Here is a 26,311-nt window from a genome sequence, read left to right as displayed (position 1 = left end):
CTGGGAACTTCTGGGGAGACGCTGTCAAGTCACTCTTGGCTTGGCCGGTGCTGATGGCCTGAGTCACAACACTCCCTCTGGGGTCTGCCCTGGCATAGCCAGGCCCGCTGGTAGGGGGCATGGGGACACAGCCTCCCCCATGCCTGGGAATGTCCCGGGTGGCCGAGAGCCCGCCAGAGGCTGGTGAAAGGCCCACTTACCATGACAGATGGGGGCCCCGTCGCTCATGCCAATTAGGCGAGATGGAGTGCCAGGGCAGTGCTATAAATATCTTGGCTGCTGACCAGCCCAAGAATGTAAATGATGGTGTTGAACAAGCAGGAGAAAATGTTCAGCTCAGACAGGACAGAGTTTTTGTGTTTTAAAAACATGCTCTTCCCTCCCCAAAGACTTCAGGTCAGGCAGCCGTCCGGCTGGGTGCCCAAGAGTGGGCTACTTGTCCAGTGGGGGGGAGCGAGGGCTCACGAAGTCCAAGTTTTGGGGCAAGTCCCTGGAATGGTCAGTGCAGTGCATTTGAAGCCCAGAAAGAGCCTGAGCCCCACTTGCAGCTTTGTCCCCGGTCAGAGGGGCACACCAACCACCCCGATCAGGGACACAGAGCCCAGACAGGCGTAGGCAATTAGAGGCCTCTCCCCTACACACCACTGCTCCCAGAGTTCCCTGTATTGTTGTGGGTGTGCTGGACAGGGTGTCACTTGTTGGAGTTGAGAGCAAACCCAATCTCTGCAAGATCAGAGATGGGACCACTGGCTTAGTGTCAGGGTCATCGCACAGTAAGGTGGGGAGACTCTCCAAGGTGCACGTGGAGATGCAGGTCCCACCTACCCTAACACCTCTTGTAAATCTCGAGCAACATTGACCTACAAGGAGATTAACTCACCCCCATCACCTTTTTCATTTCGAGCCATGAGTTTTGAGGATGACAGGCAGGGGGAGGCAAGGGCTGGCCAAGAGGAGGCGCTCAGCATGCCCTGGGAGCAGCCCAGAGACCCTCCATCCAGCCCTGAGAGTAAAATGCATGAGGTCACCTGACACAGGAGGGTCCGGGTGGGAGATCCGGGCTGGCAAATGGACAGAGTGACTATGGTCCAGGGTGAGCTGGGCCTGCAGAGACTTCAGGACAACAGAAAGGGCACCATTCAGGGTGATTTGGAGCACTGAGGCCCCGGTCTTTGTGTCCAGGAGAAGACGCATTGAATTGGGAAGTACACATTGTCCCCACATACATATGTTGGGGGGACTGGGAGGAAGGGGCATGGACAGAATGGAGTCAAGCAGATTCTCATTTCCTGGTCCAAAGTGGCCCAGACTAAGGGGATGCATCAAGGAGCTCACTGGGCTATTTGAGGGGATGATTGAGAAATGGACTCACTTGGCAAATATTGATTGAGGGCCTACTATGTGCTGGGTGCTATGCTCAGCTCTGGCTGGAGTCCCCAGGCACAGAGGCAGGGCAGGAGGGGTCTGGCCTGCCAGAGAAGGGGCCCACAAGGGCCTGGAGCCTGGACCTAGGCTCAGCCAAGCTCAAGACAGCACTGGGGTAGAACTCAAATTCTAGCAGGGGTCGGAGGAGTTCTGAGGCTGGGAGGCAAGCCCAGGAAGCTATTGGGAGTTGGGGCTGGACCAACTGGAAGGGGGTAAAGGGCAAGTGTGGGGCTTGGGGGGCAAGAGCAAACTTGGGAAACACAAAGTAGAGGTCAGCCCTGCTCCCTCGGAGTCCCCCGAGAAGGTAGTGCCTCAGCTTGGGTCGGTGGGCTTGAAGAACAGAGCTGACCTTGCAGGTGAAGGGGATGATAGGAACCTGCGCCCTGGCCAGCCATGCCACTCATCATTCAGGGCCTGCAGATAAGGCTCAGAGCAGGCAGAGATGTGCCACACTGCTTGGGCTGGAGAGGGGTCCAGTGTGAGGGCAGGGAATGGAACAGCAGGCTGAGTGAGCTCCCACTGAGCCTCATGGTCTGGTGGAATCTAGCAGAGTTCACAGCTACCACATCGTGGTGTGAAGTGGCCACCCAGAGAGGCCAGGATGCGCAGACAGGTAGAGCCCTAACCTGTGGCCAGCCATGGGCTGCGTCTGCCCATTGGGTGTGAAAGTGCCTACATGCACACAGACCTCTCAAAGCAAGTCCCCAGGGGTGCACTTTGGTGGGAGATCAGTGGGGTGGGGAAGCCAAGAAACGATACGTCTATGGAAGTTCAAGGGTGTGAGATTGCAGACCAGAGTTATAGTGCACAACCAAGGGTGTGAGTGAGATGGGTGGGCACTCAGGGGCTGCCCGGGGATTCCAGACACTGACGACTTGGCAGTGGTGTGTTGGTGTGTCTTTCTCGATCTTCAAAGATGATTTCCACTGCTGGTCATTGTGACCCTGTCCCCTGTGGTCACTCCTGGGGGCTACCCCTTCCCTACACATACACACACTGCCCCTCCCAGAGCCAAAAAGATTCATCTTTTTCCTTGTGATTTCTCCTATTGCTTGGAAACTTATAAACCACTTGGGAAGCTTAAGAAAAGTTAAGGAAGTTAAGAAGAATGTATAAGTGCTTTTCCAGAAGGTAAGAAAGACTGCAATGTTTCCTACTAGCTACTGTAGAATTTTATTACTTACTTATATAAGTGTTAACTCTGTCATCTGCCCAGAGATAATTTAAATGTAAATTTACAAATATAAAGTGCTAGCTAATTTCCTCGCACCCCGAAGTGCCGTTCCCTCCAATTCATCCTATAATACTTGCTTTACCAAGTCTTGCATTTTTATATATAGTCGGCTCTTGTATATAATTGCTCCTTTGTATTTTGTTCCAATGGTATGTATTTCTGATCCACTCCATATTATGCTATTAAATTATTGTTCTTTTAGAACATATTTTATGGAAGCCTTTATAGCATAATAGCTAATATTATGGTCTTTGAAGTCAAACTCGCTGGGATTTATATATAAAAACGTTGCCACTGAACCTTGGGCAAGCTACCTCCCAATTTCTCATCTCTGAAATGGAGTGTTGGGAATTCTGTAAATAACACCTTCCTCACACGTTCAGAACAAACTGAGAGAGAGCTACAGGAATCAGTTGCAGACATGGAACATTTACTTTATTCCTGAGGACTGCTGTCCGCTGCCACAGCTTGATTCAACGTTGCACTAGAGAGTCCAGCCTTTGCAATAAGGCAAGAAGAGAATATAAAAATATGATTAGAAAATCAAGCCAAAAAGCAAAGTCTCAGAGGGCACCCTGACCCTTCATCCCTGACTTAGATAGACTTGGACCCATGTCATAAGTAGTATTGGACCCCCTGGGTGTTCCCTTCACGCTGCCAGCACAGCCTTCCCCCATAAAGTTACTACAGACCACAGTAGAAATACAAGTATCCTGATGAAGGAGAAACAAGGGAGAAGAGAGAAGCCAGTCCTCATCAAGAGGACATTCTCATGGAATGTTCTCTATGTTGTCGTAGAAATATGAGGTGGGGATGGCAGTGGAGACTCCTCCAGTGACAACCTCACATAGGGCTGTAGGCAGCCTGCGTGTGAGGCGCTCAGTGTGGTGCCTGATACGTGGGTGCACTGTGAATGCTGTGCTTATGCACAGGATCCTTTCATTCTCCTCTTGTTTTGAATTTCTTAAAGAAATGTCCCCCATGTATTTTTCTAGATGAAATATAGGATCCTTTGGTGGTGTTCTAAGAAAAAATGCTTCTCCATAACCCTGGCTCACCCTCACCATTTCAATACATGCTACATCAATGTGTAAATGGTCCTGAGGGTCAGGGAGGGGGGAGGGGGGAGATTCATTCAGGTACAGGACTGAGGTGGGCCGCAGGGAGAGGAGGGATGGGTGGGTGGAGAGGTTCGTGCGTTTGGGGAATGCTAGACCAGTGTGGAACCAGGTCCAGAGAGTCAAAGACAGGGGTCATGAGTGAGCAGTGAAGGAGGCTCCAAAGGGATGATGATGTCAGCACAGGAAGTGACAGCCAAAGCCAAGGGGGTGTAACCTTCTGGGAACTGAGAAAGTGTCCCGAGGTCCAGGTCCTGCTCCAGGGTCTAGCTCTGCCACCGGTCACTGTGGCAAGCTGCAGACCCTTTCTGGGCCTCAGAGCCCCTTTATCAAATGAGGACCCTCTCCATGCCACAGTGCAGCAAACCTGATTGAGGGGTATCCCCCAGGCCCCCCAACCTATTCTTTCTCTCCACAGACACTCAGACCTGCTTCCCTTTTCTGTTACCTCACTGAGCCTTAATGACCTGGTCCCTGAAAAGGAGGAAATGCTTGGTTACCTAGACTCCGTCCCTCCTCGCCCACCACTCTGGGTCCATCAGCCCCCACTTCTGGGAGAGCAGCCTTCCTTATTTCGGCCCCACTGCCACCTTGGCTTTTTCATGAATGCATTAGTTCAGCAGCCCTCACATGCCCTCCCTTGTCCCTGGGAAGATGGAGGGAAATAAACCAGGGACCCACCCACCTGGAGCTCATCATCAGGCTCTCTCTTTAGCTCATTCATTCTACACGGTGGGGTGGGGGGGAGTGGCAAAGAGGGAGAGAGAATCTTAAGCAGGCCTCACGCCCAGCACAGAGCCTGACACAGCACTCACGATCTGTGAGATCATGACCTGAGCCAAAATCAAGAGTCGGAGGCTTAACCGACTGAGCCACCCAGGCACCCCTATTTCATTCATTCTAAAAATGGTTTGGAGGGACTGCCGAGTGCCTGGAACAGAAAAAAAAAAAAAAAAAAAAACCAGCAGTGGGCACCCAGACACAGTCTCTGCTCCTTGAGGGCTCACGGTCAGTGAGCCAGAAAGTCATCACTTGTGAGATCCGTGTTCCTCCGGCCCTCATGGCAGCCCAGAGTAAGGGGCCCAGACCAGCGCTCAGAAGGGAAGAAGGCTTCCTGATAGAGGTGATGTGTGCCTACGCTGATGGATGAGCAGACATGAGCCAGTCATGCTGCCACCGGCTGGAGGGAAACAAAGTGGAGAGGACTCCAGGGAGAGGGGCATTTGGCGCATTCGGTGTGTCCAGGACAGCTGACCCAGAGTCAGAACCAGAGAACCCGGGGAAAGATCTCTGCGGCGGTCTGGGGCCATATAACACAGGGCCTGTGGGCGCAGCAAAGATTTCTTATGTCATCCTACAGGTGGTGAGAAGTCAGCACAGGGGTTAGGCAAGTGACTCTATATGATTGGCATTTTAACAGGTCAGGCTGGATTAGCAGGGGCAGGGGTGGATGAGGGTAGAGTCGGAAAGCTATCCTCCAAGATAGGATGGAAATCGGATGGCAGCTTGGAGGGGAAGAGGGGGCTGGTGAGGGGTGATGAGGGTGGGTGGGGGTAACAGAACAGTGCTGGGGTGCCAGTGGGGTGGAAATCTAGACACAGGCAAGTATGAGATTTCCTGGAGTGCCGGTGGCTGGACCTGGGACGGGGAGGGAGAGGGACGTGTGTGGAAGTGACTCAGGTTTGAGCAACAGGGACAGTTGCACTGCTGACCCAGAGCACTGCAGGGGGAACAGTCTGGGGGGAGGAGGAGGCGTCTGGATTTGGACTGCTGAGATTGAGGTGCCAGAGAGGGACATCCAGCCAGAGACAGCACCGCCCATCTGGACCGAGGAGGACCGAGTGGGGTCCCAGGAGCCCAGAAGGAGACAGCATGGGGGGAGAGGGGGACGGAGGGTGGTCTGGTGTTGAAAGAGGCTGAGGTGGCGCCAGGGCGGTGCCAGTGGGGCTGGGCTCTGTGGGGTCTCTGCTGACCTGGGCAGAGGCAGGAGGCCGACGAAGTGTGCAGGAGAGTGAGAAGGAGGTGAGGAGGAGAGACAAGTGTGCAGACAGCTTTCTGGAGAGTGGCCGGGGCAGGGAAGCAAGAGACAGGGAAGCCAGCAGAGGTGGGATTGGGGCTCCTGGAAAGTTCTCTATGTCCTTTGACAGAGCAATGCTTAAGGGCCGGTGAGAGCTGGTGGTCGAGCAGGTGGGGGGAGGGACCCAGGCGCAGGTGGGTGCTCCTCCTGGAGGGTCGGAGGAGGAGAGAGGACGGCTGGCCAGAGGCTTGGAGATGTGAGGTTAAGGACAGTCCCATAGAAGTAGTCCCAGGCTGAGGACGGAGGCTCAGAGTTTGGGGACTGAGAGGGAAGCGTGCAGGGTTTCTGCGTGAGTGCTCAGTGACAGAGGAAAGCCCAGACTGAGCCTGGAGTTAGAGGCAGAGCGCGTTGGGCCAGGTCTGAGTCTGAGATTAGGGGTGAGATTCAATTTGGGGTCAGAGAGGGCTCTGTCCAGAGTGGAGGGCTGATGGTTAAAACAAGGTCAGGGGCCCCGTGTCAAGTTCAGGGCGCTGCCTTAGAACCCTGAGGTCAAAGGTGAGCTTTTCCAGGTGCTTGGACTCAGGTGTCTGACCTGTCCCAGCTCCCATCCAAAAGCCTCCGTCCTGAGGGACGATGCCAGCTCAGACCCCACTCTGCCTTTGGGTCAGAAGGGTCCCCAGTCCAGCCCACCCTCCCCACGGCTGGACACGAGCCGAGTCCTGCCCCACCCTGTCCAGGGTGAGAATTCCGGCCACACGTCTCTGTGATGTGGTCACGTTGGAAAAATGTTAATCAAATATTCTCCTCCGTGTTTCCTTTCTTTCCCAGGCTGGATTCCTAGAAGACAGGAATTTATGGTGTGAGAGCTCCAGCCCCCGCAAATCCACAGCCAAGGTCAACAGCACGAGGCGGGCAGCCCTGCCAAGCGAGGAGGGGAGCAGTGACTTTGGGAGCTGCTTGCACAGAATACCAAAGTACATGCATTAAAGAAAAATAATAATCCTTTCTCTCGCTCACGTTCCCAAACTGGGGGCTTAAAAAAAGTCCCCCAGACTGGCCCAGACAAGGCCCCATGTCTGGGAAGAGTGAACCCACTTGGAGACAAGGCGTGTGAAGCTGCTGGGTGAGGTCGGGGGCCCATAGAGGGTCTGAAAGGGGTCCCATTGCTGAGACCGAATTACAAAGGCCCCCATTTGGCCTCGAGATGGGTGGTGAACAGGTTACCCATGTGCCCCCATCTTTCTAGCCAATCAAGGGCAGCTGAAATGGAAGTAGGAGACCTTCAGAAAGCCCCCCAGGGCCGGAGCCTGATTGCCCACCGTCCCCTCTCCCTTCCGGAGTCAGGGGTCTTGACCACCCCCACAAAGTGAAAAGCCAGCTCCCTGGGGGCCAGGGCTCCCTGTCACAAGCCCAGAACCCTGAGTCTCTGGCAGTAGAGAATAAGCTTGCCCCAGCATCTTGGGGTCCTGAGGAGGGGCCTGGAGACCATCTCGATTCAGATTCCAGTGACTGGGTGCTGGTAACATAGCCCCACCCTGGGCGAGAGCCAGGGCAGGTGCCACTAAACATCCACGGGTTATTGTGCACCTGACATTTCTTAACCCCACAGGGCTGGCTCCACCACCTGGGGAAGGAAAACAAAGCAGCCTCCTGCCCTGGAGAATCCCCTGCAAGTGGGGGTGGGAGGGAGCGCGGACATGGAAACAAATGGCGACCGTCACATGAGGGGCTGTGGGTCCCCCCAGGGGGGAGTGAGCACCCTGGGGTGCAGGGAAGGACACTGGGTAGAGAAAGTTTCCTGGTGCCCTCAGTGGCAGCCAGAGTTCACCAGGCAGACACCCAATGGGAGGGGGGCTTGGAGGGAACATTCCAGCTAAGTTCACAGCATGTGCAAAGGCCCAGAATGTTTATACCTTGGTAAGACTTTCATATAAATAAATGCTCAAATCCAAAAAAACAAAAAGGCCTCTGGCAAACCTCATGTCTGAGTTTCTTGCTCAGAAAACGAAGCCCCGCTCAGCCCTGGAGACCAGGGACAAGCAGAGGGGGGTGCCTGATGCGGCCCTCAGCTTCCTACCCCTTCCTCCCCCGCAGCACCACCCCGCAGACCCCCCCAAAAAGCCCACCTCTCAGCCGCCATGAGACACTGCCTGCTTCCTCCCAACCATCTCCTTCCCAGGCCCAATCGCCACTTTCGCCCTGGTCTCCTGCCATGTACCAGGAGTTGAGAGGGGACAAGAAGGGCTCGCTGGGGCCCAGGGTCTTTCCAGGGTCTCTGATCCCCAGATGCCTGGAGGAGACGGACTCTGAACCTCCAGTTTATATGGGTCTTTTTAATGGATATTTACTTATTTTGAGAGAGAGAGAGAGTGCATGTGAGCCAGGGAGGGGCAGAGAGAGAGAGAGAGAGAGAGAGAAAGGGAATCTGAAGCAGGCTCTGCACTGTCAGTGCAGAGCCCAACATGGGGCTCCAACCCATGAACCGTGAGATCATGACCTGAGCCAACATCACGAGTCAGATGCTTAACCGATTAAGCCACCCAAGTGTCCCTATATGTTATTTTTAAATCTCTTTTTTTGGCCCTCAAGTGGAGAGGATTGCTTGATTTAATTTTACTGTTGAAGAATGATTGGCAGATGATATTGTATGAGTTCAGATGCACAATGATATGTACATACGTGCATGTGCAAGTCCGTGTACCATATTATCACACTGTTACCATATTACCGATTGTATTCCTCATGCCACAGAAACTTCATTTACATTGTTCCTTTCAGTCCCGTTCATGTCCCTACAGGCAATGTTCCCATGCATGTCTTTTTATTCCTGTGTATTCTTGGATACTTAACTGGCACAAGGTTTCCTCTTGGGGAATGGCATATCTTGGAACTCGGCTGGTGGCTGCACCACATCGTGACTGTACCAAATGCCGCCGGACTGTACGCTTCGAAATGGGGTCAATGTTACACCATGTGAATTTCACCTCATTTTTTTACATGTGTCTGTCTGGGAGGGGGTGTTATTTACATGAGTGGAACTGGGCTGTGGGCTGTATTTCTTTCTAATTTTTTCCACTCGCACTCTGTTTTTCTTTTAATGTTTTATTTTATTATTTATTGGAGAGAAAGAGTGCAATCAGGGAAGAGGGGCAGAGAGAGAGGGAGACAGAGAATCGGAAGCAGGCTCCCCAGGCTCTTTGCTGAGCAGAGCAGCGAGCCCGACTCAGGGTTCAAACTCATGAACCTTGAAATTATGACCTGAGCCAAAGTCAGGCTCTTGAATCAACTGAGCCACCCAGGCACCCCTCATGCTCTGTTTTTAAGATCTAACAACTTCATCTCACTTCCACTGGGCTTGTGCCTTCATATGTGACTGCCACAAAGTGCCATAGGCTGGTTGTGGCCACCTTTTGCACACATGCTCCGGTACCTCGGGAAGCCCTCTCCCTGCCTTTACGCAAACTTGACTGAACAGAGCACTGCTGAATGGCACCCCATTGGAGCCACTCCTGCTTACACCCTGCCAACACTGGCCAGTACCTACCCTCCTACTGCCAGGCAGCCTGATGGGTGATAAGCAGTATCTTATTATTATTCTAATTTGCATTTCTCTGATTTTAAGTGAGTTTGAATGGCTCTTTCTATTCTCTGGTTGTTTACATTTTCTCTCCTGCAAATGGCCGATTCATACCCTTTGCCCATTTTTCTGTAGGGGCTGCCGTCCATCCTTACTTTGCAGCCATCCCATGTGTGTTTCAGAACCACAGTCCCTTGCTGCTTAAGACGCACAAATATCAAATGGTCCTCCCATTGGCCACATTGTCCTCCCCTGAATCAAGATCCTGAATTCCAGCTGAATATTTTTGAGGAACTTGATAAACTTACTCTAAAGATATTTGGAGGGGGCGCCTGGGTGGCTCAGTTGTGGTTGAGCATCCGGCTTCAGCTCAGGTCATAATCTTACAGTTCATTAGCTCCAGTCACACATCGGGCTCTCCACTGTCAGTGCAGAGCCCGCTTTGGATCCTCTGTCCCTGTCTCTCTCTGCCCCTCCCCCCCAAATTAATAAGCATTTAAAATATATGGAAGATTAAAGATATGTAAATGGCTTTTTTGAGAAAAAAAGAACTGAGAGGGAAGGCCTGGTCCTGCCGGCCATCAGCATGGACCACGAAGTCCCGGGAAGGAGAACAGTATGATCCGGGTGCAAGACCAGTCAGTTATGGGCAACAGAACAGACCAGCCAGGTCAAAGGGAGCTGAACATGACCACAGGTCCATGAGGTTAAGGACAGAATGATTAATCAGGTTGAGGCTAGGGGCTCGCTCTGTGGAGAAAAATTACCACCAGATGCAGACCTAGTATCTCCTAAGAAGGTGACTTCAAAGAGATGAGAGACAGACCTGGAGAGGAAAAGCAAGACTAGAATAACCTACTGGAGAATATCTTTGTAACGCAGGACTGGAAGAACTTGAAACAGAACCCCAAATGCATACACCATAAGGCAAAACCGGAGGGCCTGCAGCCTTATCCAGAGGAAGTGGCATTTCCTCCCGGATGCCAGCCTCGGCCCTGCCCACCTGGTGAGTCATGGATGCACTTGAGGTTGGCAGCCCGGCCCGCCCTTCCCGTTGGTCCCCAGGAGGCAGCAGGGCAATGCCCGCCTTATCTCACCCTTGCCCGCAGCCCTGCAGACGTGAGGTCAGGGCTGGGGTGCAATGAGGGTGGGGGGCAGGAGACAGCAGAGGGGTCAGGGAGGGGTCAGAGAGAGGTCAAGGGTCACTGGCAATTGCGGCACAGGCAAAGCAGGCCCTTGGAGCACACCGGCCATCGGTGAGGGCTGGGGGAGGTGAAAGGCTATGTATGTCCTCAGGAGGTGGCAGGGGTGAGGGGACAGAATCACGTGGAACAGAGGGCCCTAGACTAAGATCTCCTAGGAAGACTCCATCTGTCTCCCCCTACCCTACTGCTCCTCCCAGAATCCTCTCTGGTTTTTCTAATGGTTGTTTAGAGCTAGCCCTTCCAGCCAAGGCACAGCCCCACTGAGAAGCCATTGATGGACCAGGCAAGGATGTGTCTGCCCTTCCCAGTGTGTCTGTGCTCCCCCTGGGGGTGGCCCTGGGACACTCTGGGTATCTGCGCCTCACCCATTTGGTCATCCAACAGAGGGCCATCCAACACGGGCCCTACCACTGTCCCCAAGGCTCTCCAAGTTCAGGTGGGACAAGTGTCCTGCACACAGAGTAAGTGTGTGTCTGGATGTCCGGGGCCAAGCTGGGCATGTGGACACCCACATGTGTCCGTGACTGTGTGTGCATGCATATATCCAACCATCTGTCCCCTTTCTTTTGTCCCCGAGTCTATGCCAGCTGCTCTTTTCCAGAAGGTTCTGATCGCTGGGACAGTCGTCCTCCAGCCTGCCTCTGGGCATCCTCACCAGTGGTGGGCAGCAGTCTGCGAGTCCGGCAGTCGGTTGGTCAACACTGAGCTATTCAGGGGTGCACAGGTCTGCCCTGGGGGGCTTACAGCCTGGGCTGCCCCCTTTAGCCAGCTAGCAGCCGTCCCCTCTGGCCAGCGCCGCTGCTGGTCCCTGCAGCTGGACCCCCAGGGTGCCCGTCTGTGGGTCTCTGTCCAGGCCTAGAGTCCATACCTCCCTTCCCCCCCACCCACCTCCTCAGCATTGTACCCAATCATATGGAGAGAGAGCATTGGCCAGATTGTCCCAAATACAGAGCTAGGCCACTGCTGTTACTGACAGAGAGAGAGAGAGAGAGAGAGAGGAGAGAAAGATCTGCACACACAGGCACACACACATACATGCACGCACGTGCTGTAAAACACAGCAACTTCTTTTTCAACAAACGCATTCAGTTTATGAAAATTCACATTGGCGCTGAGAGCACCCCACCAGCCTATAGAACTCGGCCAGGTCCCCCCAAAGCTGCCTCAAACCCACTTCCACTCACTGCTCTCCCCCTCAGGAGAAGCCCTCTCTGACTTTTCCCCCCCAGAAACTACTTTGGCTGTTTCTGAACTTGACGGCAATAGAATCCTCCAGCACGCCTGCTTTTACGTCTGAGATTCAGGGAGGTTGACAACAGGTGTTTTTTCAGTCAGGCAACGGCCCACCCCACCCTCATTCTGCCCCCTCCCCACCTAAGCGCTCAGGAGCCCACTGCTAGGGAGAGCTTAGACAGAGATTTTTCCAGAGACTAAATGCCTCGAGCCCAAGAAGTCTTCATCCTCCGGGGATGGCCTCTCGGGACATCTGCCTAGCTCCCAGGAGGTTGCCTTGATGCCAGGCATCCAGGAATGAGAGACCAGTGGGATGGGCCCCAAGCCTTCCCTGGCCTTTTCCCACCCAGTGGGAAAGCAAGATGGGTGCTGGGGGCAAACAATCGCCTCCTGGCCGGGAGAAGCCTCTTGAGCCGGGGTCCTGTGGGAGGTGGTCCCCCAGGGTGAGCTGAGCTGAGCCGGTGTGGGTGGGGCACAGCCTAGGCAAGGCGGGCAGCCCAAGCCATCTGCTTTCTCTTCCCAAGAAAGGACACCGGCTCCTTTTCCCGCCCTCTTCTCAAGCCCAGAGTCTGCAGGGACACAGATGTGGGCCGGACACTGCCGGGCAGACGTCTTTCTCCTTTGAGGCCCAGACTGGCTGATGCCTCTTCTGTGAAACCACCTCTACCCTCCGCCCAGGCCCTTCTCGATGCCCCTCGCATGATGTTCTGCACGTAGGAGGCCATGGCCCCAAGGGTCATTCTACGATGCAAATCTGATTGCACTGGTCCCCCCCTGCTATGACCCCCCCACCCCGCCATGGCTCCCCTTTACCTTCGTGGAGATGGTCAAACTCTTCTGTCTGGCATTCAGTGCCCAGCAGGGTCTGGCCCCACTGGCCTCCCACCGTTTTTCTTTCCATTCTCTGCTCTCGAGCTCCCCACCCAAGCCTAAAGTCAATGCTATTTCTTGCTTCTGTGCTTTCTGAACTGTGGTTACCCCAATTGCAACCCCCCCTCTCAATCTTTCTTTCAAGTAGCAAACTTCTCTTCATCTTTGAAGGCTAGGCAAGAAAGTCCTCTCCCCCCAGGAAGACTTCTCTGACCACCAAGGCAGGGTCAGTGCCTGCTCTGGGCTCCAACAGCCTCACACTCACCTCAGAGCACCCCATTCCTCCATTGCAATGGCCTCCTAGCTGGACTCGATCTGAGGTCCGCCCAGGGCCTGACCCAGAGTAAGTGTTTGTTGACGAATGAGTGAATGTACCCATTTTCCAGACAAGGGACACGAGGCCCAGGAGAGCAGTGGTGGTGACTGTAATTCATGTGGAGTGTAGACACAGGCTTGAGAGTTTCAAAGAGGGCTGGTTTCCAGCCTCCTGAGGATGGCAGCTAAGACCTACCTGCTCCTGACCCCACTTTAGGTCAGGCCCCAGCAGGACGTGGCAGGATTGACATCCACCCCCACATCTTTGGAGATCTTTAGGAATACTTCCTGAAAACCAGGTCACCCAGGACATCTTCCCTGCAGCTCCGCAGCTCCTGGGCAGGGCCTGGGCTTGCCTCTGGGCCCCTCTCTGCCTCCCCAGTAGGGTGGAACTCAGGGTGGGGCCAGGCAGCACCAGGAGGGTGTGGCAGGAGGGGGGCGGTGGTGGGGAGAGACAGGCCTGATTTATGAGGCAAGTGGTGATGGGACCGTTTGGCAAGGTGGGTACGCACGACAGACCCTTGGAGATAAGAGCCCAGAAGTATGTAAGCGATGTAAACCATAGTCGGGGGCGGGGCTGCGCAGTTGCCCTGTACCAGCCAGAGACACCTAGACCGAGGCTACCATCTTGGACAGGACCTTCCAGGGCCTTCCATGGCCAGGCCTCGCTTCCCTCACCAGCCATCCTGGACCTCTCATTCTTCCCCCTGCTGCCACCTCTGTGTCACTGCTCAGACCGTTCAGACCGTCCCCATCCCTCCCATTTAGATCCCGCTTCATTGCTGAACCCTGCCCAACTCTGCATCCTCTTCCAAGGCAAACGTGCTCCAGAATTTTCCTGACTTCAGGATCTCCTTCCTCACTGCCCTGAGGCCAAGTCAGTCTCTCCTACCTTGTGGTTCATCATGGCCCTCCTCGTGCTCAGACTTCCTGACCTCCCGCACGTCCCTGGATGTGCTCACACATCTTAACATGTTGCCTTTGCACACATGATACCTTGGTTCCAAAATCCCTGTCCACTCTGATCTGCTGGCAAACTCCTATTCAACCTTCAAAACCCATCTCACAGGTCCACTCTTTCAGAGTCATCACAGCCTTCAGCTCCCACTGCCCCTGAGCATCATCCCAGCTCTCTTGGTCAGAGAATTCAGCACCCTTACCAGGCCGTATGTCCCCTGACTGGGCTGTTCTAGGGCAGAAGCCTCTGCATACCACTGTGCCCTCTCTAGGTCCCCACTTCCACCTTGGACTGTCCAGGACTCAGAATCTCCAAGTTTACGGCCAGCGGCTTCCTCCTTTTATGAAGAGGCCATGCACTGAGCCACCAAAAGGATGGGACCTCCACCACAACCCCCTCACATGTTCACACTCTGTCGCCGTTTCCCGTGCCCAGCCCAGCCCTGGCCCACTGCCTTCCAGCCTGATCACAGTGACCACTATGAAGGGAACAGCCAGGACTCTTAGGAGAGGGGGAAACTGAGGCAAGAGGTGGGGAGAGTACATATTATTCAGGCCAATCTCAAAAAAACAGTGGTCGAGCCCAAGCTGGGAAACTCCCTTAAATGACCCTGTATGTGGAACAGGTTGAGGATATGCCCCCTCCAAGTAGAGGGCTCAGTACCTCCCAGCTGGCGCCCATGCAGGACACGTGAACAAGGGAAAGTCAATGTGCGCAAGGTCAAGGGCTGCACCTGCTGCATGCCCAGGGCTGCAGACGTATGTGGGCAAGGACGTAGTAGCTGAGCACCCCCGGGAGGAAAGAGAGCCAGGGCATTGGCCATAAGCACAAGGCCAGTGTCAGCTGACTGGCGGCCCTGGCACTGCAGCCACACGCCAATGGCACGGCCACTCGGTGGCGTATCCAACAAAGATTGCTTTGGCTGCGGGCACAACCTGGGGACCAACGTCTACAGACGGGACTGTGCGTGCTGAGGCAGAGCCCCCACCCCTGCAGACAGCCACGACCCCTCCTCACTGCCCTCCCACAGGAATGCATGACTTTGAAGGGAGACTGTGTCATCCAAGAAACATTCCATGTTTTCCTTGGTGCGTGCTCTGGGAACGTGGCGAGAACACTGTCCACACTGCCGTCCACATATTTGGGCGGCTGCCTGAACGCTGGGCTTCCCGGGCCAACCATGTCCTCAGTCCAAAGGGACTCAGGCCCTGGAAGGCCACCCTTATCCACCACCTGCCTGGGAGACCTGGGGAGAATGTCTCTGGGGTTGGGATCAGGTTGGTGGGGCGGGGGGAGAGGGGCAGTTTACTGGGGAAGGTGGTCAACTGCCCCCACCCACACCCAGGCTCTGCTTGGCCAAGTACTGTCTTTGAATGTGGGAGACAGACGTGGATGCCAGGTCCCCTACTGGCCTCAGGCATTGACTGTGGGCAAGCCATGCCCCTCTCTGAGCCTCAGTCTTACCCTCCATACAAAGGGCTCCCTCCGGGTCTTTCCAACTCCAGCAGGTCTAGAGTTAGAAGCTTTGAGTCTCAGCCTAGACAGCTCATACCAACAGCATAGAAAGGGATGCACCTGCATCCCCACGTCCACATCTCGTGGTGGTGGGGACACATCAAGCTTTGTTCCTGTTGGCGGCTTGCCTGCAAAAGATTTCTCCTTTTTCCTGCTCTGAGCACAGAAGCAGCTGCGGGGCCTTCCCGGGCACACCCCCTCTGACCACATGCCCAGCTTCTCCTTCCCCTTTGGCCCCCTGTCTCACCTTGCCTTGGTCCCTGGCCTTGGGCTGCAGGTGATCAAGCAAGGTGGGGGCAGCAGGGAGTGTCATCCACACGCTTTCCCTCTCTAGAGGGGAACCTGGAGGTGCAGCCCTCAGGTGGCTCGGGAACATCTCTGGGATAGGTCCCCAGTGGTGGGGGGGGTTGCTGAAGAGAGCATCAGTGACCCAGCCACACCCTCCCTCAGAAAGGCCTCCTCTGCCACCCCCAAGGTAGCAGGTCTCAGCATCGCTGGGCCCAGCATGAGGGTTGCCCTGGAACTGAGCACCCACCTGCCGGCCAATCCCCAACAGGCAGTGATGGAGCCTGTACCAGGGTCCCCGGCCGCAGCCTCAGGCCAGTCACCTGCTCTGCAGGAGTCAACAGCAAGGGCTCCGATCTCTTCTGCTTTCCATTTGGATGTGATGGACAGAACGTGAGGATGTTCATGTTTCCTTGGACTTTTCTGGGCTAGGGCTTAAGACAGATGACTGCAGGGAGAGAGAGAGTCAGGCAGCACCTGCGCCTTCTGGAAGGGCCACAGCAGAGCACCAGAACTGGGGTTGTCGTGACACACAGGTTAACAGGGTGCCAGGGCCCAAAGGGTGTTGGAACCAAATACCTCCTTCCACGAGCAGAGAATCTGCAGCCTGCTGGGAGGAGAAGCCTGCCCAGGGCCCACAGGGCACCTGCCCCTTGGCTTCTGGCAGAGCAGCTTCTGAAATGACAGCTTTGAAATTGGGCACCGGAGAGGGGGGCCGTCAGAGACCCAGGGCGAGATGGGCTGCAGGACCCTGCCACCGGGCCACAGGCGTATGTCATGTGAGGAGTGTCGAGACCATGCCTTCTGAGGTCTGACCCCTCTGACTGGCATTCTAATTTGAGACTCTGAGACCATGGATCTACCAGACAATGACCTCTCAAGGCCAAGTGCACCTGTCCCCAGCTCAGGGCCTCTGCTAGGCCCCCTGGAGCTAAGAACAAAGCTTGAAGTGAGCAGGGCCTCGGTCACACCTAGGGTCCCTTGACCTGCCAGGCCTCCTTCCTGCCGGCCCCCTCCCCAGCCAGCATTTGCCTTGGCCTGCCTCTCACCCAGCCCTGCAGAGAACCAAGTGCTTTGAGTTGGTCACATCCGGCCCAGCCGTCTAAACAGGCCTGAGGGCCCAGAGCTTGCTGGGCCCAAGGGGAGCCCAAAATAACATCTGAGTCAGTGTCCCAGCAGACACCCCCACCCGCCTGAGCCCACAGGGAGGGGCCTTAGTAGAGGCCCAGACGGACGACCGGGCCAGGTCAGGCCACCACCTGCTCACATGGGGCCCAGCCAGTGGCAGGCACAGCCCAGAGGACAGCGAGAACATTAAGGTCACACGAGAGAGAGTCTGGGGAGTAGAGGCAGGAGGAGCAACCTCTAAGGGCCTCCTGTCCAAGGGAGACAGAGGTGAGTGCAGACGGGGGCAGCCCGGGTGCTCGATGTCACACCGGTAGGGCCCTGGGGGACAGAAGGAAGACCTCAACCCAGCCCAAGGTCAAAGGAGGCTCCCAGAGGCCAGCAAGTCCTGATGGAGAGACACACTCTAGATGAGAGGTGAGGAGGAGAGCTTGGGCTCATACTGGAGCAAGCTGGGCCCCTCCGAAGCCCAGGACAGGTGCTAGACCTCGAGACCCACACCGCGGCCTGTGGCACGGCCAGGCCATCGACCCCACATCACCCTGCCTGGGCACAGAGGTGGCTCCAGGAGAAGGGACTACCTGGCGTGAGCCATCCGTACCCTCCTACCCAACACTCGGAGACTCCAGGGAGTGGAGATCCCATGTCTGGGGCACCAGGGACAGGAGTGAGGCTGCTGTCATCCAGGGTCCGGGCTGGCCCTGGGCTGGGGGTCCTGGGACCTAGGACTATTTGAGACGGGAGGCAGGAGCCATGTGGCCTTGGCTCCTTCCCGAAAGCTGTCCCCAAGCTAGCTGGCCCAGGCAGCCCTGCGTCCCCATGTCCCCAGGTGGGTGGCTCGCGCCGGTCCCCACACATTCACAGCCCTTGACAGCCGGGAGGTGGCCGTGTCCCTCATCTCCAAGCTGTGGCAGGAGGCGGATATCTGAGTCCCCGCTGGCCCGCGGCTTAATCCCCCAGCTTTCCTGAGAACGGCTCGGCTGTTGTTGGCCCAGGGCCTCGGCTGAGCCTGGCACAGCCCCGGCTTGGCCCTCACCAGCGAGTGAGGGCTTGGCCAGGGCCCAGCCAGGGTGGTGGACATGACGGAAGCACAGAACATGGGGCCTGGGAAGGCAGCGGACACCCAGCCGGACCCTGGTCGGGGCCCTACAGCAGGGTGGGGGTCACCCGAGGGCCCTCTCATCCAGCAGAGGCCACAGCGGCCTCCTCCCAGCTTAGCTGGTCCCGAAACAGGCGGAATTTATGCCCCTTTGTGCCTCTGAAACAAATTAAGTCTTTCCCAAGGGAAAACTACCCAAAGATTGAGAGCAAAATCCTGGTCCTCCCTTCTGAGACAGGGCTTGACTGAGCCTCTCCTGTGTCCCTGACTCAGTGCCAAGCTCTGGGCAGGGGACACTGAGACGAATTTTCTGCTGGGCCCCTGGGGCCGGGCCACACCCCTCTCACTGCCCATTTCCTGCACCAGTGACTCAAGGGGGCCTGCAGGGAGGCTGCAGCTGGTGCCTGCCAAGCAGCTGCCCCACAGCCGACATGTGCGAGGTGCTCTTCTACTCCTCACCACAGGGGAAACTGAGGCTCTGGGAGGGTGACTCCCCCAGAATCACACAGCTCCAAGTGGGACGGGACGGTGGGGACCTTATCCTAAAATACGTGAGCCCAGAACCTTGGCTTTTAACTATCGTGTGAGTGGGGAAGAGCGAGAGAGAGAGGCCGTTTGCCTGTGTTCACGTCCCCGTGTGTGTGAGCGCATGCACGTGTGTGTGGGCGCATCGATACGTGTGTGTCACATCTGGAGAAGGGCGGAGGGTCCCGCGGCCAGCTCAGAGTGGGAAAAGCGGTGCAGCAGGTCCGGGCTGGTGGGTCTGTCACAGAACAGTACCGGAACAGTCCCCAAGGACTACCTTAGACATCCCAGAACAACCCCCCGTCCTTTGCATCGGCACTTAGGGTTTTCACACCCTTTTGTTTCCTGGCCTTGTTTGTGGATCTCTTTCCTGAAAGTCACTGGGAGAAAATCATTTCAGAGGGGGAACCCTAGTTAGCCACCAAGTTCCATCCTTTTAAAATGACTGGGGCTGGGTCGCCTGGGTGGCTCAGTCAGTTGAGTGTCCGACTTCAACTCAGGTCATGATCTCGCAGTTCGTGGGTTTGAGCCCCCTGTCAGGCTCTGTGCTGACAGCTCAGAGCCTGGAACCTGCTTCAGATTCTGTGTCTCCCTCTCTCTCTCTGCCCCTCCCCTACTCACACTATCTTCCTGAAAAAAATAAATAAAAAACATTTTAAAAAATGAAATGAAATAAAATGACCTGGGCTGGAGGGTGGAGGGAGTGGACAGGTGACCATCATGTGAAACCCTGGATGTGTGCATTCTATATATTGAATATTGTCATCAAGAAGATCATGTGAAGGGCTCCTGGGTGGCTCGGTCAGTTAGGTGTCCAACTCTTGATTTTGGCTCAAGTCATGAGCTCACGGTTCATGGGATTGAGTCCCTCATCAGGTTCTGTGCTGACAGTGCAGAGCCTGCTTGGGATTCTCTTTCTCTCCCCCTCTCTCTGCCCCTCCTCCACATATACATGCACTCTCTCTTTCTCTTTCTCTCAAAATAAATAAATAAACTTAAAAGGAGGGGTAGCCCCTGGGTGGCTCAGTGGTTAAGCGTCTGACTTCAGCTCAGGTCATGATCTCTTGGTTCGTGAGTTCAAGCCCCATGCCGGGCTCTGTGCCGACAGCTCAGAGCCTGGAGTCTGCTTCCACTTCTGTGTCTTCCTCTTTCTCTGCCCCTCTCTTGCTCACATTCTGTCTCTATCTCTCTCTCAAAAATAAACATTTAAAGAAAGAAAGAAGAAAGAAAGAAAGAAAGAAAGAAAGAAAGAAAGAAAGAAAGAAAGAAAGAAAGAAAGAAAGAAATGCCCAGCACAGGATCTGAAATACACTCAGTGTTCTATCAGTATTTGCTGACAACGAGTAGGTGTCTCTCTGCTGAATGGGTAAAGCCCTTGCTTCCAAACCATACGTACTAATAGCTAAGTGCACTTGAATGTGTCATCAAACCTTTACTTTGGATTACTCCTAATGGGGACTCAGACTAGATCAGAGCCATTAAAAGCACGACCCCTCCACCTGCTCCCAGGCAGACATGACCAAGCAACTGTATGGTCTTACCCGCTAAACCAGGATATCCTCAGAATCCTTCTTAACCCCATTTCAGGCCACCATTGCCAGGCAAACGTGGTTGGTGAACAGAACCGATATGCCATCTGAAGAGGGGACAAGCTCCCCTAGCCTTGACTCTGTGAACAAGTGGAGAGAAGTGACCAGGAAGGTCCAGGCCGTAGGGCGGGTTTAGGAAAGAGGAAGAAGAGATCAGGTAAGGAGACTCCCCAGAGATTCAGTCTGGGGACCCTCAGACTGGGCTGTGTGAACCGGGGAGTGTGTCCTGCACCAGATGGGAAAAGCAGTGCAGATGGAGAGGGGACGGGGGACCCCACTCGCTGCCTGAATCCTGGCAGAGGTTGAAACAAACACTCGTTCCGAAAACCACAGGCAACTCAGAGTTTTTATTAATTCCGGGGCCTGGAGGAAGGACTGGGGCCAGGGAAAGCGGCGGCACAGCTGGTGACACAGGAGGAAGGGAGTTTTCCCAGATGCTGGGGCCACCAAGCTTGGGGAGGGGGCGTGGGGACAGGCTGAGGCCTGGGTCTCTGATATTTAAAGTCCTCTTGGTTCAGTGTTAAAAAAGCTAAAGTATAGAAGCGCCTGGGTGGCTCAATCAGTTAAGCGTCTGACTTCAGCTCAGGTCATGATCTTGCTGTTTGAGGGTTTGAGCCCCACATTGGACTGTGTGCTGACAACTCAGAGCCTGAAGCCTGCTTTCAATTCTGCGTCTCCCTCTCTCTTTGCCCCTCCCCCACTCACTCTCTGTCTCTCTCTTTCAAAAATAAATAAGCATTAAAAATAATAATAATAAAAGCTAAGGGTAAAACTGTAAAGCTTCTAAAAGAAAACCTAGGAGAATAACTACATGACATTTGGGTGAGCAAAGATTTCCCATATGGGACAGAAAAAGCACTAACCTCTAGAGAAAAGATTGATAAAATTCACTTCATTAAAATCAAGAAGTTCTATTCACCAAAAGACAACATCAGAAGAAAGGCAAGCCACAGAGTGGGAAATCTTTTGAATACATATAACCAACCACAGAATCGTTATCAGCATATAAAAAGAACACCTACAACTCAATAGAAAAAGAGTAAACAACCCAATTTTCAAAAATGGACAAGACTCGAGCAGACACTTCACAAACAGGGACGTCCAAAAGCCCAAAAGGCATGTGGGAAAGTGTCCGCCATCGTTATGCGTCAGGAAAATGAAAGTTCAAATCACAATGAGATGCCCCCTAGACACCCACTAGAATGGCTAGAATTTAAAGAGTTGACAATTCTAAGTGTTGACAGGATGAGGAACAACTGGAACTCATCCACTGCTGATGGGAAGAATAAATGATGCAACCACTACTCCACCCTTGTTTTTTTAGATTTTATTTTTGAGTAATCTCTGCACCTAGGAGGAGACTGAAACTCACAACCCCGAGACCGAGAGTTGCACGCTCCAGAGACTGAGTCAGCCAGGCGACCCTGTACCATCACTTTCTGGTCCAAAATTAAGGTGTTAGAAGGTTCTAGGGAAGAAACCTTCCTTGTCTATTCCTGGCTTCTGGTCATTGACAGCCACTATCAGTATTCCTAATAGCTTTTAGGTGCTTTGCTCTAATCTCTGCCTCTATCTTCACATGCCTGTCTTCTCCCTGTGGGTCTATGTCCCTGTGTCTTCAGATGGCCTTCTTATGAAAACACCAGTCACTGTATTTAGGGCCCACACTAATCCGGTATGACCTCATCTTAATTTGATTATATCTGCAAGGACAGTATTTCCAAATAAGGTCACATTCACGGCAACAGGGATTAGGGCTTGAATGTATCTTTTGGGGGACACAACTCAACCCACTACAAACTCCACGAAGAGGCACCACTCATCTGTGGGGATGGACTTTAGTTTGAGTGGCCACCCCCAGTGGGTACTGCTTAGAAGGGCACAGAGGAGTCTGCTGGGCTGGGAATGGTCTGTATGTCGATGTGGGGGGTGGCGATAGGGTATATAGACGTGCAGAACTCCTCACGCTACCCGCCTAAGCTTTGTGCACTATTTGTGTACGATTCCCACACTAAAATGCTCTGTGGGAGGGCGCCCGGGTGGCTCAGCCGCTTAAGTGACGGACTCCTGCTTTCAGCTCAGGTCATGAGTTCACAGTTCGTGAGCTGGAGCCCCGTGTCAGGCTCTGCAGTGACAGCATGGAGCCTTCTTGGGATTCTCTGTCTCCATCTCTCTCTGCTCCTTCCTTCCTCATGTTGTCTCTCTCTCTCTCTCTCTCAAATATAAATAAGTAAACATTAAAAAAATAAGGAAGGAAGGAAGGAGGAAAAGAAAGAAAGAGAAAGAAAGAAAGAAAGAAAGAAAGAAAGAAAGAAAGAAAGAAAGAAAGAAAGAAAGAAAGAAAGAAAGAAAGAAAAGACAGAAAGAAAATGCTCTTGCGGAATTGAGTTCACACCCACGCAGGTGCACTCGCCCTCACGGACACCTCCCCCAGGCTCCGGTGTCATCCTGTGTAACCGGCAGGGGTCGGCAGAAGGAGCGGCCAGGCTGCCCTGGTGATGTCAAGTGGACCAAAAGGCAGAGACAGGAGGCATCGTCTCCGAAGCTGAAAGACCCAGACACCACCCCCCCCGGGGCACACTTCCTCCTCTGGGCCCTGGAAGGAAAGTTCAGGCAGCCGAGTCCACATAGCATAAACTCCTTCAATGCAAATCTGGGGACTTGAAATTCTCAGGCCCTGCAGAAGTGAACCTCCCAGAGGCAGAGAAAGATACGGGCAGGAACACAGAGAAAGACTGTCAGGAGACACATGCATGCAGAGAGACACGGATCAAGAGATAGAAAGACACAGACAGCAAGAGACATCCACTTGCCCCCTTCCAGGTCTGAGTTCTGGGTCAGGTCAAGATGGATGTTGGGGGCACAGAGGGGCACCATCTTCCAAGGAGCTCCTGGCTGTGAAATAAATTCTGGACAACCAGAGAGAGTGGGGCCAGACCTTAAGTCAGGTTTGCCCCCTCATCCCAAGAGAGCTGGTGTTTTATCCCCCCCAACACACACACACACATCTCCCTCAAGAATCCAGAGATGAGACAGAGTCCAAAAGCAGAGGAAGTGATGGGCCAGCCTGGGGAGGACATGGACCGGGCAGGGGAGGACCCCCAAGTGCAAAGGACCGGCTCCGGGAGATGTGCATCAGCCCCCTCCCAACACCCTGCTCCTCCTCCCCAATCCCTCCCAGGCCCTGCTCTGTGTGAGGACAGGAGCTGGGGAGAGACGCTGGACTTGAGAGGAAGCTCAGATCCTGTCTGCCAGGACTGGTGGGGGCGCTTTGGGCAAGTCACTTAACCTCTCTGGGCCTCAGTTTGCTCTTTTGCCAATAGTAGAAGAATGTTTCAAAATATAGGTCAGGTATGATGAGGCCAGCAGATTTCTTGATTTTGACTCAGGCCATGATCTCACCGTTCATGCCATACCGGGCTCCGTGCTACTAGTTCGGAGCCAGCTTGGGATTCTCTCCTCCTCTCTCTCTGCCCCTGCCCGCCACCACTCAAAAACAGTCAGTTAAGAAAGGAAAGAAAAAAGATAGTTTGGTGCTCACAGATCCCAAGAGATCCCATGCAGGGCCACATGGAGAAGCCTCAGGGCTGGCCAGGAGGGAGGCCCTGGGAAGGAACAAATGAGTCAGGATAAGCAGGCTACTCTGAATAAGTGGACTTTTGGGTATAGAGATGGTCTGGTCCCTGACTGTCTGCTGCCCGGCAGTGGCGTGATTAGGGCTGGTGGGTAATGGCCTGGAGCACGAGAGCCCCGGAAAGTTGGTGGTTGAGGTGTGGGCTCTGGACTGATTGGTTTATATAGGAGAAGCATGGCCCCAGACAAGTTGACTGCCATCCCTAGGAATTAGCTAGCCCGCCGGGGACGCGGGGCACGGGGGGAGGGAGTAGGGGGCCCTCAGCAGGTCAACACAGCCCCCAAGATATCAAGGCACCAAAACTGCAGAATAAAAAGATATGGTGAATACAAGGGGGTACCAGCACCTCCACATTTGCTAGGAGAGTAAACCAACTAGTGTCACAGAAGCTCCCAGCAAGGGGCTGACCGGTGGCAGGAGCTCAGGACGGGCTAGCCACATCCCACCTCCTCTGGGACGCCTTCCTGGATTGGCCCTCCCCACCTGGCATCTCTTCTGCCTGATCCACCCTCTTGGCACCAGACCTCCCCTTAACATGCTCAGATGCCCTTTCTCTGCATCAGTGAGCTCTTGCATGCATGGTTCTGGGGACCAGCGGTCTCATTAATCTGGGCCGATGGGAGAAGTGTGGGCAGATGGGCTGGAATCAAAGAATATTTTTATTTTATTTTATTTTATTTTATTTTATTTTAATTTTTTAAACATTTTTATTTATTTTTGAGAGAGAGAAACAGCGGGAGCAGGGAAGGGTCAGAGAGAGGAGTCACAGGATCTGAAGACAGGCTCCAGGCTCTGAGCTAGCTGTCAGCACAGAGCCTGATGAGGGGCTCGAACTCACGAATGTGAAATCGGACCTGAGCCGAAGCCAGAGGCTCAACCGACTGAGCCACCCAGGCGCCCCCCAGAAGCCCTCCTTCAAATGAAATGCTACTCAGAGTCGCAGTATATCAACCACACAAAACTGTGTCTGCCTTGGTACCCGTTGCATGGAGTCAGGACCCGTCCCCACCCAGCAGCCCCACCTCTGTCTTCGGGAATGATCCCTAACTCATGATGTCCTCTAGGAACGGAGGGCATCCCTGGGGAGTCTGGAGGGTTTTCGGGCCAGGAGCAAGCATAGCCCACACCCCAAAGACAATGGTGACCCAAGCTTGGGGGCTGAGACCCCAGTTCTTATCAGCTCGGCAAGACCCTGGTGTGTGGCCGAGCCATGGGGGTCAACGAGGTGTGTAGCAAGGTGGAGGGGGCTCCCTCCCTGCCATCTGTTCACTCATAACATTTACCCGTCACACTGTGGGTGTCTCCCCGCATGCACACGGCACAAACAACTCGTAAATAGGGATTGCAACAGTACCTTGCAGACTTTGTGACAGTGACACGAAGAACAAGAATCCAGGGCTCACACGCAAACACGTGTAACTCAGACAGAAGACTGAAGACACCAAGGCTGATCACACTTGCATTCATTCCATCCCATCCTATTATCTCCATTTTAAAATGCTGTTCCTGGGGGTGCCTGGTGGGCTCAGTCAGTTAAGCGTCTGACTTTGGCTCAAGTCATGATCTTACGGCTTGTGGGTCCAAGCCCCACATCAGGCTCTGTGCTGACAGCTCAGAGCCTGGAGCCTGCTTCAGATTCTGTGTCTCCTTTTCTGCACCTCCCTCACTCATGCTCTCTCTCTCTCTCAAAAATAAACATGAAAGAAATTTTTAATAAATAAAATAAAACAAAATGCTCTTCCTGACCCACTAAATCAATTTCACACCCACCTATGGGTCACAGCCTACAATTTGAAAAGTGCTGGTAGAGCATGAAGGCTGAGCAGGAAGGGCCAGCATCCTCCCAAGGTCAGTTACTGGTGGGCTTTACACAGGGCCAGACAGCTGGGATTGTGTTTCCGGAAGCTCCCCAGGAGGCAGGCAGGCAGGCAGACAGCCTGTGGGTGGGCTGAAGGGCAAAGGCCAGGGCCTTCAGCCTTCCTGCCTTCACAGATACCACCCAGAACACATCTCCCTTGGAGAGAAAGGAACAGGTTCAACTCTGGCATCATCTCCTCCAGGAAGCCTTCCTGATTACATCCCCTTTCCCAGGATTGCAGGTGCTAGTGTCCTGTCTGTCTCCCCTCCCAAGGCCAATGCCCAGCCCAAGCAGACAGCTCAGGAATGCAGAGACCAGAAGGAAGGAGGGAGTAGATAACCCAGGCCCAGCGGGAGCCCCTGGCCCAGCCTCACTTGCTCCCACCCTGTGTCCTGGCAGCTGCCTTGCCCGCCCCGTGGGACCCGCCCGGCGCCACAGGGATCAGGCCGGCTAAGGGTTCCGGGCATGGGTGGAGGGGTCTGCCTGAGGCAGGGAGCGGCCAAACGTGGTGTAGGGATAGATACCGACAAAACCCAGGAGGAAGAGCTCTCCCCGCCCAGCAGTGTTCCCGGCTCAGGCTCTTGGAAGGGCTCCTGGGCACGAAGGGCTGGAGGAGGTGAGCCGATAAGGGCGCACAGGAGGGAGCACTGCCCTGAGCCAGGCACAGGGAGCATGGCCCAGGCAAGGAAGGCGTGGACAGCGCTGCCCACCAGCTCCCAGAGCCGGCAC

The sequence above is a fragment of the Suricata suricatta genome, chromosome 8, assembly GCF_006229205.1.
Source record: "Suricata suricatta isolate VVHF042 chromosome 8, meerkat_22Aug2017_6uvM2_HiC, whole genome shotgun sequence".
NCBI lineage: Eukaryota > Metazoa > Chordata > Mammalia > Carnivora > Herpestidae > Suricata > Suricata suricatta.
This window is presented reverse-complemented; position numbering follows the sequence as displayed.